The following is a 12445-nucleotide window of genomic DNA, read 5'->3' as shown; positions in this document are numbered from 1 at the left end:
GACTTTTATTCAATTGGCCTGGGTATGGCCAGGGCATCAGAATTTTAAAAAAAGAAAAACAAACTCCTCCGTAGGTTGTAATATACAGCAAAAATCTTTGAGACAGAGTTACACAATAAGATATTTGTTTTAAATACAGAGCAAATCATTGCTGTCCTGGTATGGAATATTCCCTGATATTTTATTGTAAAAGGAGGCCCTCGAGATGGAGATGACAAATAAATGGCCCCTCCTGGGTCTCCAACAGATGTCAGTAAATTCTCACAACATTTCTTGTGGCCGAGCCTCAAACGACTTCTTAAGACATAGCTTCAGGCAGCTACAAAAAAATGACTGGAGTTTCATGGACGCCTGCCGTGCGCGTGCCTCATCTTCATTAACTCCAACATACTGAGGACCAACTGGGTTCTAGTTACCGGGTTACAAAGATGACTGCAGTACAATTTCTGCTTTCTAGCTGCTCCCAGGATAGTAGACGAGGTTGAACGTGTATGTAAAACAAAATTTAATAATGCAAGGTAGCACTGGTACTGCCAAGTGATTAGAAAAATCACCAGATTCCAGAGATGGGAGCAATCCCCAAAAGCCATAGTGCTCAGAGAAGGTGGATTTTAAACTGAATCTTGAAGAATAGGAACAAAATATGTAAGCTAAGATTAGGAGAACTGCATTTCAGATAAGGAGGCACAAAGTCACCTAGTGCAGAAAGTTCCTGCCATCTTGGGGAAAAATGAGCTAATTTGGATGAAGCAAAGAGATTACGTGGAAGTGTCAAAGGGACCATATTTTAGAGTGCCTTAACTGACACATGGGGGAGTTTAAAGTTTACATTTTAGGATGTGGGGGACCAATGAAAGTTACTGAACATTGCAATAGAGTAATAGGTGAAATGTGGTGGGATTATAGTAGTGATGGGCTAAAAGAGAGATTTTAAGGTAGAGAAGAGTAATGACAGAATCATCATCTTATTTTTCAAATTTTTTCCTCTATTTCTAAAAATATCTTAACACATTTATTTCTATAGATCCACTTAATATTTTTGGAATGAATATACATATACCACATATATATATATTCATTGCGATCAGTAAATATAACATTTGAGTGTCAATGACAATGTAAATTGAGTAGAATCATGAATGTTTCCTTTGTGGCTTTTTCACTGGCTTTCCACTCTTTAAATATATAATTGCTCATCAATATTACGTGCATAAATTTTCAAAAGTGCTTTCTTGTTTTGGTAATTAGTGATAATGAAATGTAAAGCTTTGGTTGAACATACCTAAACCATCTCAAGCAAGTTAACTTATATTGTCTGTGTGTAATTTTAACTAAGAACTAAAGGTTTTATATTTTCTGGGTGGGGCATTTCTGCTTGGCTGAAAAATTCTTTTAAGGCTTCCAAATTTATTTATTATAGTTTCATTTTTTTCTTACTTTCTTTACAACTATTTAGGTTGTGGTTACTAGAAGTTCTCTTATATTTCTTAAGAGCAACAATATTATATAGCCTTACAACCCTCAGCACCTAAGTATACCTTCCTTGGCTGACTTCATGACTCTGGCAAAACCACATTTTTGAGCTGAATTCAGTGCCCCCATATGTAAAGATGGAGGCAGAGTACACGTGTGGAGTTATTTTTTTCTATTTTAGACTTTCATCATCATGATGGCAGGTACCGTGCCTGTCTTTTACACCACTGCAGTGCCTGGAATACAGGTGATGAATTCATGAATAAACCTAATAGGCCATAGTGTCAGTTTTGGCAACATAGTGTTTGATGGAAGATTTGTAGAAGATACAAATCTAAAATCTTCAAAACATGCAGAGATTTCTTGGAGGATGTTTTTGCCCATTGATCTTACGGAGTGACACCTGTGCTGTTCACTGAATTCTTCAAGTGGAATGTGAGATGAGTCTTCTGTATAAGACAAATAGGCTGCAGCAGATGAGTGATGACAGGCATTTGCTTTCATTATCAACAGTGATATGCTTCATTTTTCACCTTAATGAAAAAAAGAATCACATTGAATTGACTTGTTAATTAGGCAAGTTTTTGAACATCTTTGAAGTAACACAGGAAAGGTTATACGATAATATCAGGATTAAAAGCCAGTGGCGGCATTTCTACCAAAGCTAAGGCAAATATTTCTACTAGCTCCTGTCAAAGAAAGGAATCATCATGTTGCTCATTTTCACTAAGTTGAAAATCCACAATGCTTGCTATCAGCCAATGCTTGGAAGAAAAAATTTAAGTCTCTAAGCCCCAAACTACTAATCAGTTCCATAAGTCAGTAAGTTCAGTGGGCAAAATAAGTCAGACAGTTGAATTATTGGACCAATTGTTTACAAAATAAGACACGCTGACTGAAAGCACTGAATCAACATAGGCTAAAGTATGTCAATTTTTACATTTTAGATGTAAATGTTAGAACTAGGGCTCGTAAACCAGAGCTGTGCCTTTTGGACTGAAGTTTAGTCCTCACCTTGGTCTTGTTTTCTTGACTTAAAGCTAAGGAAGTAGGGACAATTACATCCTTCCCTTAATTTCTGTAAGAAATGCTGTTTTTGAGGTTAAATTTGATGATCACAATTATTTTAGCTTCTACTGTGCAATGCACTCTGGATGAAAAAGAAACATAATTTCATACTTTTGAAGAATTCCTACTTTGCTGGGAGACTCAGGCAAAGACATAAATATGAAAAAGCAATGTGATAAGTGCTGTGTATGGAATACTGTGGAATTAGGATGAGTGAATAATTAATTTGTCTGAGTGAATACTCCATTGTACCATAATTTAAGTAACTGCTTTTGTGTTGGAGGATTTAAGAGCTCAGACTATCTCCTAGTTTGCTGACTATTCAATAATAGCATTTTCCTATTGAAAATGGGGAGGGGAGGAGAATTGACCTTATTAAATGATAAATAAATGCCAGAAATAAATATTAATTTCATAACTAACGGAAAACCAGTTGAGTGACCTACAAAAATTATCATAAATATTATAATTACATGTGTTATTGTAAGAGACTATAGGATTATAGGTGAAAATAACCTGGTACCAACTTAATTTTAGGTTAAGATTTTGTAGGATATGATATTACTTACACTCTAACAAAACATCTTTATTGAGAACATTTTGAAGTGTGGGAAATGGTATGAATTTTCAAGACAATCTGATATTGAGAATGCGCAGATTATAAACCCAAATATCTCTTTTCTATCTCAGTATCTTCCACTATAAATTTATTTGGGTTTTTAATGGGTCATAAAATGCATCTTTTTCTCTGCACATTCTGCAAATTCAACCCAGAATTTCAAAATACAAGTGTACTCTTTTATATCTGTACATTTTTACAAGCAATAAGAGTCTATCTTTAGAAGTTACTTGAGAGGATACTGGATTTACCTGTTGTAAAGAAGAATTTGCAATGAACTTTTCTCTCCCTCCCTCCCTATTTCTCTTCCTCTTCTCTTTCTTCTTTGCATCTTCTTTGGTTGTAACATTAAGTGCTTTCTGATGTGTTTTGGATTGTCACCTTTTTGTCACTGGGATAACTTGTGTGGATAATAGGCAGATCAAAATTAAGTTGAATAAGAACACAGCACTTTTATTTCACTTAGCAGACAGACAAATACTGTATGATATCACTTATGTGTGGAATGTAAAAAATAAACTAGTGAATATAACAACAACAAAAAAAGAAACAGACTCACAGATATAGAGAACAAACTAGTGGTTACTAGTGGGAAGATAGAAGGGGGGAGGGGCAAGATAGGGGTAGGGGATTAAGAGGTACAAACTACTAAGTATAAAATAAATCAGCTACAGGGAAGTATTGCACAATACAAGGAACGTAGCCAGTATTTTGTAGTAACTATAAATGGAATATAAACTTTAAAAATTGTGAATCACTATGTTGTATACCTATAACTTACATAATACTATACATCAACAAAAAAATGAAAAGTAAAGAAAAGGACCTAGCTCACAGAGTTGTTCCAAAAAAAAAAAAAAAAACATAGCATTTCTTACAAAGTACTTTTTTCTAGTCCAATATAATTTTATGAGATGTCCAGTATCTTGGTTGTAATAGATTCCCCAAAATCTTCCTTTCCTCTTCATTTTCTCAAAAAGATGCATCACCCTACACATGCACACACACACCAGCCCTATGCATCCTGTGCTCCTGCCCTCTCAAACTTTGTATCATGCAGGTTTTCTGGCTTTCCCTTTAGATTCCATATTTAAATACATTCCATATGTGGTAAATATTATCTTTGATTTTTTTCTTACATGCTTAAGTATGGAAATATGATCTAGAAAAGCTATGACTAAGCAAGCTTAAAGAGAAACCACTACTGAATCATTTATTTATTTGGCAATTATTGAATAGTAGCTTCTAAGACCAAGATGCTTCTAAGACCTCGTTGCTAGGCAATGAGGATAATAAAAGTTTCCTGTGCCATCAACTTGCCCACAGAATAGTGGGAGCCTCAGGGAGATTTACAGATGAAGGTGTATTCCTCAGGGACCATATCTGTTGAATATGTCACTGTTTTCCTAGCCTAAGCATGCCATGTGACCTATACTAAGTGCTCAGTAAATATTTATGGAAAGAATAAATGACTTTTGAATAGAGATATATTACAAGAAGTTGTATGAGAGTTCTGCTAAGGCCATGGAAACTTACTCCAAAGTTTTGGATAGCACTTTTCATTCCCTTCTTTTTTTACTTTGTACCCGCACTGCCCTCAAATTAGGGCTTTTTATATCCTGAAATAAAGCCAAATAGTCAATTTAGTTTATTTATTTATTTTTAAAAATTTATTTATTTATTTATTTTTGGCTGTGTTGTGTTTTCATTGCTGTGCACGGGCTTTCTCTAGTTGCAGTGAGCAGGGGCTACTTGGCTACTCTTCGTTGCGGTGCGCAGGCTTCTCATTGTGGTGGCCTCTCTTGTTGTGGAGCACAGGCTCTAGGCTCGTGGGCTTCAGTAGTTGTGGCATGTGGGCTCAGTAGTTGTAGCTCACAGGCTCTAGAGCGCAGCCTCAGTAGTTGTGGTACACGGGCTTAGTTGTTCCGCGGCATGTGGGATCCACCAGGACCAAGGATCGAACCAATGTCCCCTGCATTGGCAGGCAGACTCCCAACCACTGCACCACCAGGGAAGTCCCTAGTTTATTTTTAAAGTGACATTTTACATGTCAAAATGCCTACCATGATGCCTGAAAAAAAAAGTAGGCATTGAAGGAGTATAATCTCTTCAGTTTTTCCTTTCTTATTAGTTACTTTTCTTTCATTCTCTTCTTCCATTTAAATTTCAACCTGAGACTGACTTAAGTTTTGTAGGTCCTAAAACGTATACAATTTTGGGCATACCCTTTGAAAAAATAAAAAAAATATATATAACAGTGAAATGAAATTTAGGTACAAAAATGAGTAGAGTGAGAAAATAAATCATAAAAGATTAAATTTTAAAGAGCTGAAATCTATCACAAAGATTATAAAGTCCAGCGAAGTAATAAAATATTTTAATTAATTACTTCATGTGTACAAGTCTATACATTTCTTTCCCATTATTTTGTTTGTATAATCTTTGAACATCTTTTCATATTTTATAATACATTATCTGTAGAAAGATAATTCAGCCCTTCCTGTAGCATGAGTAATCAACATTGGCCTTTTATTATTATTATTTTTTAATTTATAAAAGTTTACTTAGCTTCACAGCTCATAATCATTTCATGTACCTATTGAGGATTGTTATCAAATTTGAGAAATTTTTGTTATAGATTTCAGGAAATTTCAAATCCACCACCCAGGTCCCCCAGTGAATAACTTGCTATTCATTTTATGTATTACTACAATAATGCTATGTACCCAGCAATCACATAGCCCCATTTGCATGTATCAGCAAGTATTTATGTCTCATGTGTCTGGGGTGGTTGGCTAAGCAACTCTACTGATCTTGTCTGGCTTACATATCTAGGGGTCAGCTATCAATCAATTAATCTAGAATGGTGTTGGATGGATTACCGAGGCCACTCTGTTGTTCTCTAGGTGTCTTACATCCTTTTCCTGGGACCTGCGGGTTAGTCTGTGCATGTTCTTCTCAATGCCGTGGCAGAGGAGAAAAGCATAAACAAGCCAACCTGAGCTCTTTTTCAAGACTCTGCTTGCATTGGCTGACATCCTATTGGCCAAAACAAGTCACATGGCTCAGCCCAGTATCAAGGGGTAGGGCAGAATATCCTTTCAGAGAATTGCAAATTTATATGGCAAAGCACAGATACAGGGAGAAGTGGAGAACTGGGTGTATCAATGCAATTCATCTACCATTTCCTTCATTACTTAAAAAAAAAAAAAAGCAGCCTTACTGAAGTATAATTGACCTACCAAAAATACCTGAATGTTTAATATATGCAATTTGATGAGTTTGGACATATGCATACACCCATGAAATCCCCTTTGCTTTTTTTTTTTTTTAATAGGAACACTTAACATGAGATCTACTGTCTTAACAAATTTTTAAGTGGACATTATAATATTAGTAACTGTAGGTACTATGTTTTACAACAGATCTCTAGAATTTATTCTTCTTGAATAACTGAAGCTTTATACCCATTTAACAACAATTATCCATTTCTTCCTCCCTCTAGCTCCTGACAACCACCATTCTACTGTCTGCTTTCATGAGTTTGATTATTTTATTTCCTCGTATAATGGGGATAACGCAGTACTTGTTTTTCTGGGACAGGCTTTTTTCACTTAGCAAAGTATCCTCCAGGTTCAGCCATGTTGTTACATATGACAGGATTTTTTTCTTTTTAAATGCTAACATTCCATTATAAGTATATACCATATTTTCTTTATCCACCCATCCATCCATGGACATTTAAGTTGTTGCCATATTTTGTCTATTGTGAATAATGCTGCAGTGAACATAAGAGGACAGATACAGTCTCGAGATCCTGATTTCAGTTCTTTGGGATATATGTCAGGAGTGGGTTTGCTAGATCATATGGTGGTTCTATATCTAATTTTTTGAGGAACCTCCATACTGTTTTCCATAATAGCTGCACCATTTTACATTCCTACCAATAGTGCACAAAGTTTCCAATTTATCTGCATCCTCATTAACATTTGTTATCTTTTTTTTTTAATAGTGGTCTTTCTAACAGGTATCAGGCGATAGCTCATTGTAGTTTTGATTTGCATTTCCCTGATGATTAGTGATGTTGAGCATTTTTCATGTACTTACTCATGATTTGTACATCATCTTTGGAGAAATGTCTATTCAAGTCTTTTGGCCCTTTTAAATTGGGTTATCTGTGGGTTTTGCTACTGAGTTGTATTTGTATATTTAGGATATTAACTCCTTATCAGATGTATGGTTTGCAGATATTTCCTCCCATTCTTTAGGTTACCTTTTCATTCTGTTGATTGTTTCCTTTGTTGTGCAGAAGCTTTAAGTTTGATGTAGTCCCACTTGTTTATTTTTGCTTGTGTTGCCTATGCTTCTGGTGTCATATCCAAGAAATCACTCCCAAGATCAATGTCAAGAAGGTTTTCTTCTATGTTTTTTTCCTACGAGTTTTACAGTTTCAGGTTTATGTTTAGATCTACAATCCATTTTGAGTTGATTTTTGAGTATGATGTAAAATAAGGGTCCAATTTCATTCTTTGGATTGTGGATATCCAGTTTTCCTAACACCATTTGTTGAATAAACTATCATTTCCCTTTATTACCTTTTTTCTTAACTTTTTCCATGTGATTCAGTGATTGAGTTTGTTACGGACCTCAACAGCACCAATTCCGTTGTTTCATTTTTAAATATGAGTCAGATTTATGTAAGATTTAGAATGAAATACTCGTTTTGGAAAGAACAAGATTGAGAAGATGCTTGAATGTCAGATTAGATGCTTGGATTCTTATTTGGCTTATAATTGTAGTCTTTATTCACCAAATGTTTACTGGGATCCTGAATCCTGAATATAAGCAGAATATGTACTACTATCCTGCTTATTCTCTCTCTTAATCTCTCTCTCTGTTTCTGTCTCTGTCTTTCTCTTTCTTCCTCCCCAGCTTTCTCTTTTTCTCCATGTTATACAAGTGTGGTTTAAGTGTGATCCTTATCTTGGAGAGTTTATAAACTAGTTGTGATTGGGAAAGAAAAAATATTTTTTAAGGAAAATTAAAAATTGTGATAAATACAGTATAAATCTAGGACTAGGGGAGCTGAGAAGTGAGAGAAAGCACTTGGTATTTGGTGTATCATTCAAGCATGGGAAGGGTTTCGGTATGAAGATACGGGGAGAGTGACATTGCAAGCAGAGGCAGTGAAGTGAGCAAAAACATGAAGTTAAAAGGTAGGAAGAAGAAGATCAAATTACTAGAGGCAGTAAATAAATATATTAGAGTGAGTAGTGCAATGGAGCAGAAATGTATGCTGTGACTATATGTACATAACCTTGAATATTGGGCTGAGATGTTTAAGTTTTTAATTTTCTTTTTATCTTAAAAAGCAACTTTTTCCTAGAAATAATGTTCCTAGAAATAATGTCTTTTCATGACCCTTATAATCAATAACATTTATTGAATATAAGATATGTACATAGAACTGGGGTAGACATTGCAGAGACTTACCCTCAAGAGTCCTTAAGGACGGCGACAGATGCATAAACAAATAATTATAATACCATGTTCCAAATACCACAACAGAGATATGCCCATGAAATAAATAATTATGGAAAAAGAAACAACTGTCTCTGAAGAATTTGGATAAGATTTATGGTTCAGTTAAATAGGGAAGATAGGCTTTCCAAAAGAATAATAAATCCAGTCTAGTTAAGATCAAGGGGGAAACTTAGAACATAGCAAAAAGCTCTGTGAAGCTGCTTATGGTGAATGGAATGAGTGACAGGTGATAAACTGGAAGTGTGGTTTACAGCTAGGTGCTAAAGGGCATTGAGGGTCAGAGTAAAGGCTTTGGATCTATCTTGTAGACAATGAGTATTCACTAGAGGTATCAAGCAGGGAACTGTGAGCAGGGAAGTGGCATGAGTAGATAGATGCAGGGGACTTGGAAGAATGGTGTGGCCCAGTTCCTATGAGTTAGGCCAGTGGCTTTGAGGATGGAGAGGAAGACTGGAGATTCAGGAGGAATTGTCACTGCGTAACAAAGGACTAGAGCCAGTGTGCTATGCGGAAGATAAATAATAGATAAGGGTAAGTCATTTGCCATTTTTCAAGATTTTAGGAGGCAGATGCAGACCCTCCCAAAGAGAATAGCTTTTAGCTTTTACCGCTAAAAACTCTCATTCCAAATCGTTTACTGATTTTGTTTTTAATGGACTTGCTAAATCTCCCAAAGCATACCATCTAAAAGCCATTATCACCTTAAGGTTTCTATAAAACTTTCACACGGTTTTCTTGTTTTTGTCCCTGCCTAGCTTTAGTAGTTTTCTCACTTTCCTCAGATAAGAAAAGCTTTATAGTTGCTTTTTTTACCCCTGTTTTAGCTAAATGAACCAATGTTCTCAGCATTTGTCCTGGGAAATCTTTATTTAGAAAGACTTTATGTACAATTTTGGATTTCATTACTCTTTTTCATAAGAATCATCGCCGAACTTGATATTTTCCAATGGTTACATTTATTTACAATATATAAGTACCTAACATGTTTGCACCTTACGTGTTAACTCTGCTTTCATCAGCAATTTCTGTCAGTTAGGATTAGGGCTGGCTCAGCGTTGCACAGACTAAAATAACAAGGACTTATTTTTCTCACATAAAAGCCAGACCTACTTAATTGGAAGCTAGACTGGTGCCATTGCTCCACAAAGTCCTCAGGGAAGACCCAACTCTTTCCAGCTCACCTGCCATCACTCGCTCAGGGGGAAGCCCTTGTTTTCATGCCCTGAGATCATCCAGCCAACCTCAACCTCATCCCCCTCCAAACAGCAGTAAGGCAAAGGGTAGGGAAGAGGGCAAAGGCCAGTTGTCTTTAAGGAAAGGGTCTTCAAGAGTACAGAGACCTTTCTGCCTACATTTGATTGGCCAGTACTGAGTCCATAGCCACAGTTAGCCGCAGGATATGCACAGAGATGTAGCTAAATTGTCTATTACTTTTTGAGAAGGTGAGAATGACTATTAGAGGAAATTAAACTTAAAAGGGAAGGAGGAGGAAATAGGATATTTGGGGCAGGTAACCACATTAGCGAGCCAGAAAACCTTTGGTCAGTTGCACTTCCACTTGGGTTACCTCTCTGAATCTGTTTACCCTTCTAAAAATTAGGATAATCATTCTGTCCTAAATTCTTCATAGTGTTTGTGGTTGAGGGTCAAATACAATGATGAATTTATCAACACTGAAAATTGTGTTGCACAAAGATAAAGTATTATTTTAAAAGTATTAAGCAATCTTCTGAATCAATAGATATTAGTCAGGTGTTATGTCAGTTTACATCAGACCCTTTGGTAACCTTATTTGACAAGCAGAAGAATCATATATTAATGACAAATAACTCATATAGAGAGAACACATCTCTGTTTATGAAACACTTTCAAGAACATGATAATGCATTTGATTCTTCTGTCAACTCTGTGCAGTAAGGATTATTATGCCCATTTTACAGACAGGAAAACTAAAGCAGAGAGGTTAAATGAGTGGCTCAAAGGCATGTAGCTTCTGAGTGGTGAGTTTAGAAACTACTTTGTCTACAAATCTCTCCCACTTTTTTGTACTCTGTGTTGCTGCTTTAATCTTTACATATGCCACACTTCTTGTTGCCCATTTGGTAAAGTCTAGATCTCTAAGACTAGAGTGACAAACTCTCAGTTATTTATCTCTGCTTTGTCTACATGGTGTTCTTTCCCATTCCTCCCCAACATGAATCAAATCCTTCAATCTGCCAGTCCCTTCCTATACACATACACTACCCTGCAGAACCACTTACTTCCTGCCCTACTATAATGTTTATGATCTTCGCCTACTCAACTTCTGTCCCTTCTTTAAGTGTCAACTTGGGTCTAATCTTCTGTGTGAGACATTTCTTGAACACTTCAGAACACAGATCTTCTATTTCCCTGAACTTCTGTAACATAGAGACTATATATAGAATGCATATATTACATTTAATTATAGATATACATTATACACTGTATCAGATTATTCCATATGTCTTAGCTCTCTCTGACAGTGGTAAGAATATTGGAGGAACAAAAACTAGTACAGATTCAACTTAAAGCAGCTATTAATTCTTAAGTGTCTGCTAAGATCTACTCTCAACTTTCATGACAGATGAGGGAAAAGGTTCAAAGAGGTAAAGAGATGGGTCTGATGTCAGATATCTAGGACTTGAATCCTGCTATACTAAACTTGTGGTCTTAGGCTTGATCCTTTACAACTACCAGTTGAACATGTGACTAAAAGCCAAATACTGTGTGGGTGTGTTTAGCTTACTATCCCACGTTGAGAGAAGCCCAGAAAAATAGCATTCCTGATTAATGGTAATCCCTGGGTTAATTTATCTATATATATCTTATATTCAAAACTGAGAAGATGACCAGAACGATGGGAATTTTATCAGTAGAAAAGATAGATAAGAACTTCTAACTAAGTCAGGATGTTAAAGTGAGCTACAGGGCTCTTCTCTTATGCACGCAGTCATAAATATTTAGTTCGTATTCATGTTGCCATCTATACAGCCTAGTTATATGATTGCCTTCCTCCTTTGTGTAATATAAATTCTTTCGGGATGAGGACCATGTTTTATGCTTATGCTCATTTTGTAATATTAATGTTAACTAAAACAGTGCCATATAGGAATATATAATTCATAGAAATACATTTTTGACAGAAAAATGGATTATCTTCTTATTTATCTTCTTTCTGGTATTTGAGTACTTTCTCCAAGTAGACAAGTAGACTGTTGAATATTTTCAGTGATGGACAACCCCAATATTTAAAGACTACAAGCATGTTTTCATTTTATCTTAGGATATTGAATTAAATTTATGAAGTTGATTTTTAATGGTTTGTGCATAATTATGCATATATATATATATATTTCCCAAGATATAAAATCTGTCTGTTAGAGCTTAAGCTATCTAGCAACCATTGATACATCTATTTATCTATATTTACATGTAAAAATTGAAATACGAAGAGAAATGTTCTCCTGGCACTAGCATAGTTAAGGATGAGCCAGTGGTTTTTGTGTTCATCTTGTGTGTTTAAGACAGTGTTCAGGACCACAAGGAAAAGAAGCTCTGGCATGTGTTATGAAGATCATATTTTATTATTACTTATGATTCCAAATATGTTTTCTTCTGTTGAGAATTTTTTGGTTCAACTTATATGTTTGTTAGAAAAAATCATCTTATACTGTTTGAGTATATGTTCATTTCACAGAGCAGAGATCCTGGACTCTCAGA

At 35.5% G+C, this 12445-nt stretch overlaps 1 protein-coding gene across 4 annotated transcripts in view; it reads left to right on the top strand.

Annotated features, from left to right (window-relative positions):
* The window catches only part of FGF12 (fibroblast growth factor 12), a 547790-nt gene that overhangs the window by 358367 nt on the left and 176978 nt on the right, over positions 1-12445 (top strand). The gene's annotated exons all lie outside the window — the stretch shown is intronic.

This window comes from Balaenoptera musculus, chromosome 4 (genome assembly GCF_009873245.2).
Source record: "Balaenoptera musculus isolate JJ_BM4_2016_0621 chromosome 4, mBalMus1.pri.v3, whole genome shotgun sequence".
NCBI classification, from domain to species: Eukaryota; Metazoa; Chordata; class Mammalia; order Artiodactyla; family Balaenopteridae; genus Balaenoptera; species Balaenoptera musculus.
This window is presented reverse-complemented; position numbering and strand designations above follow the sequence as displayed.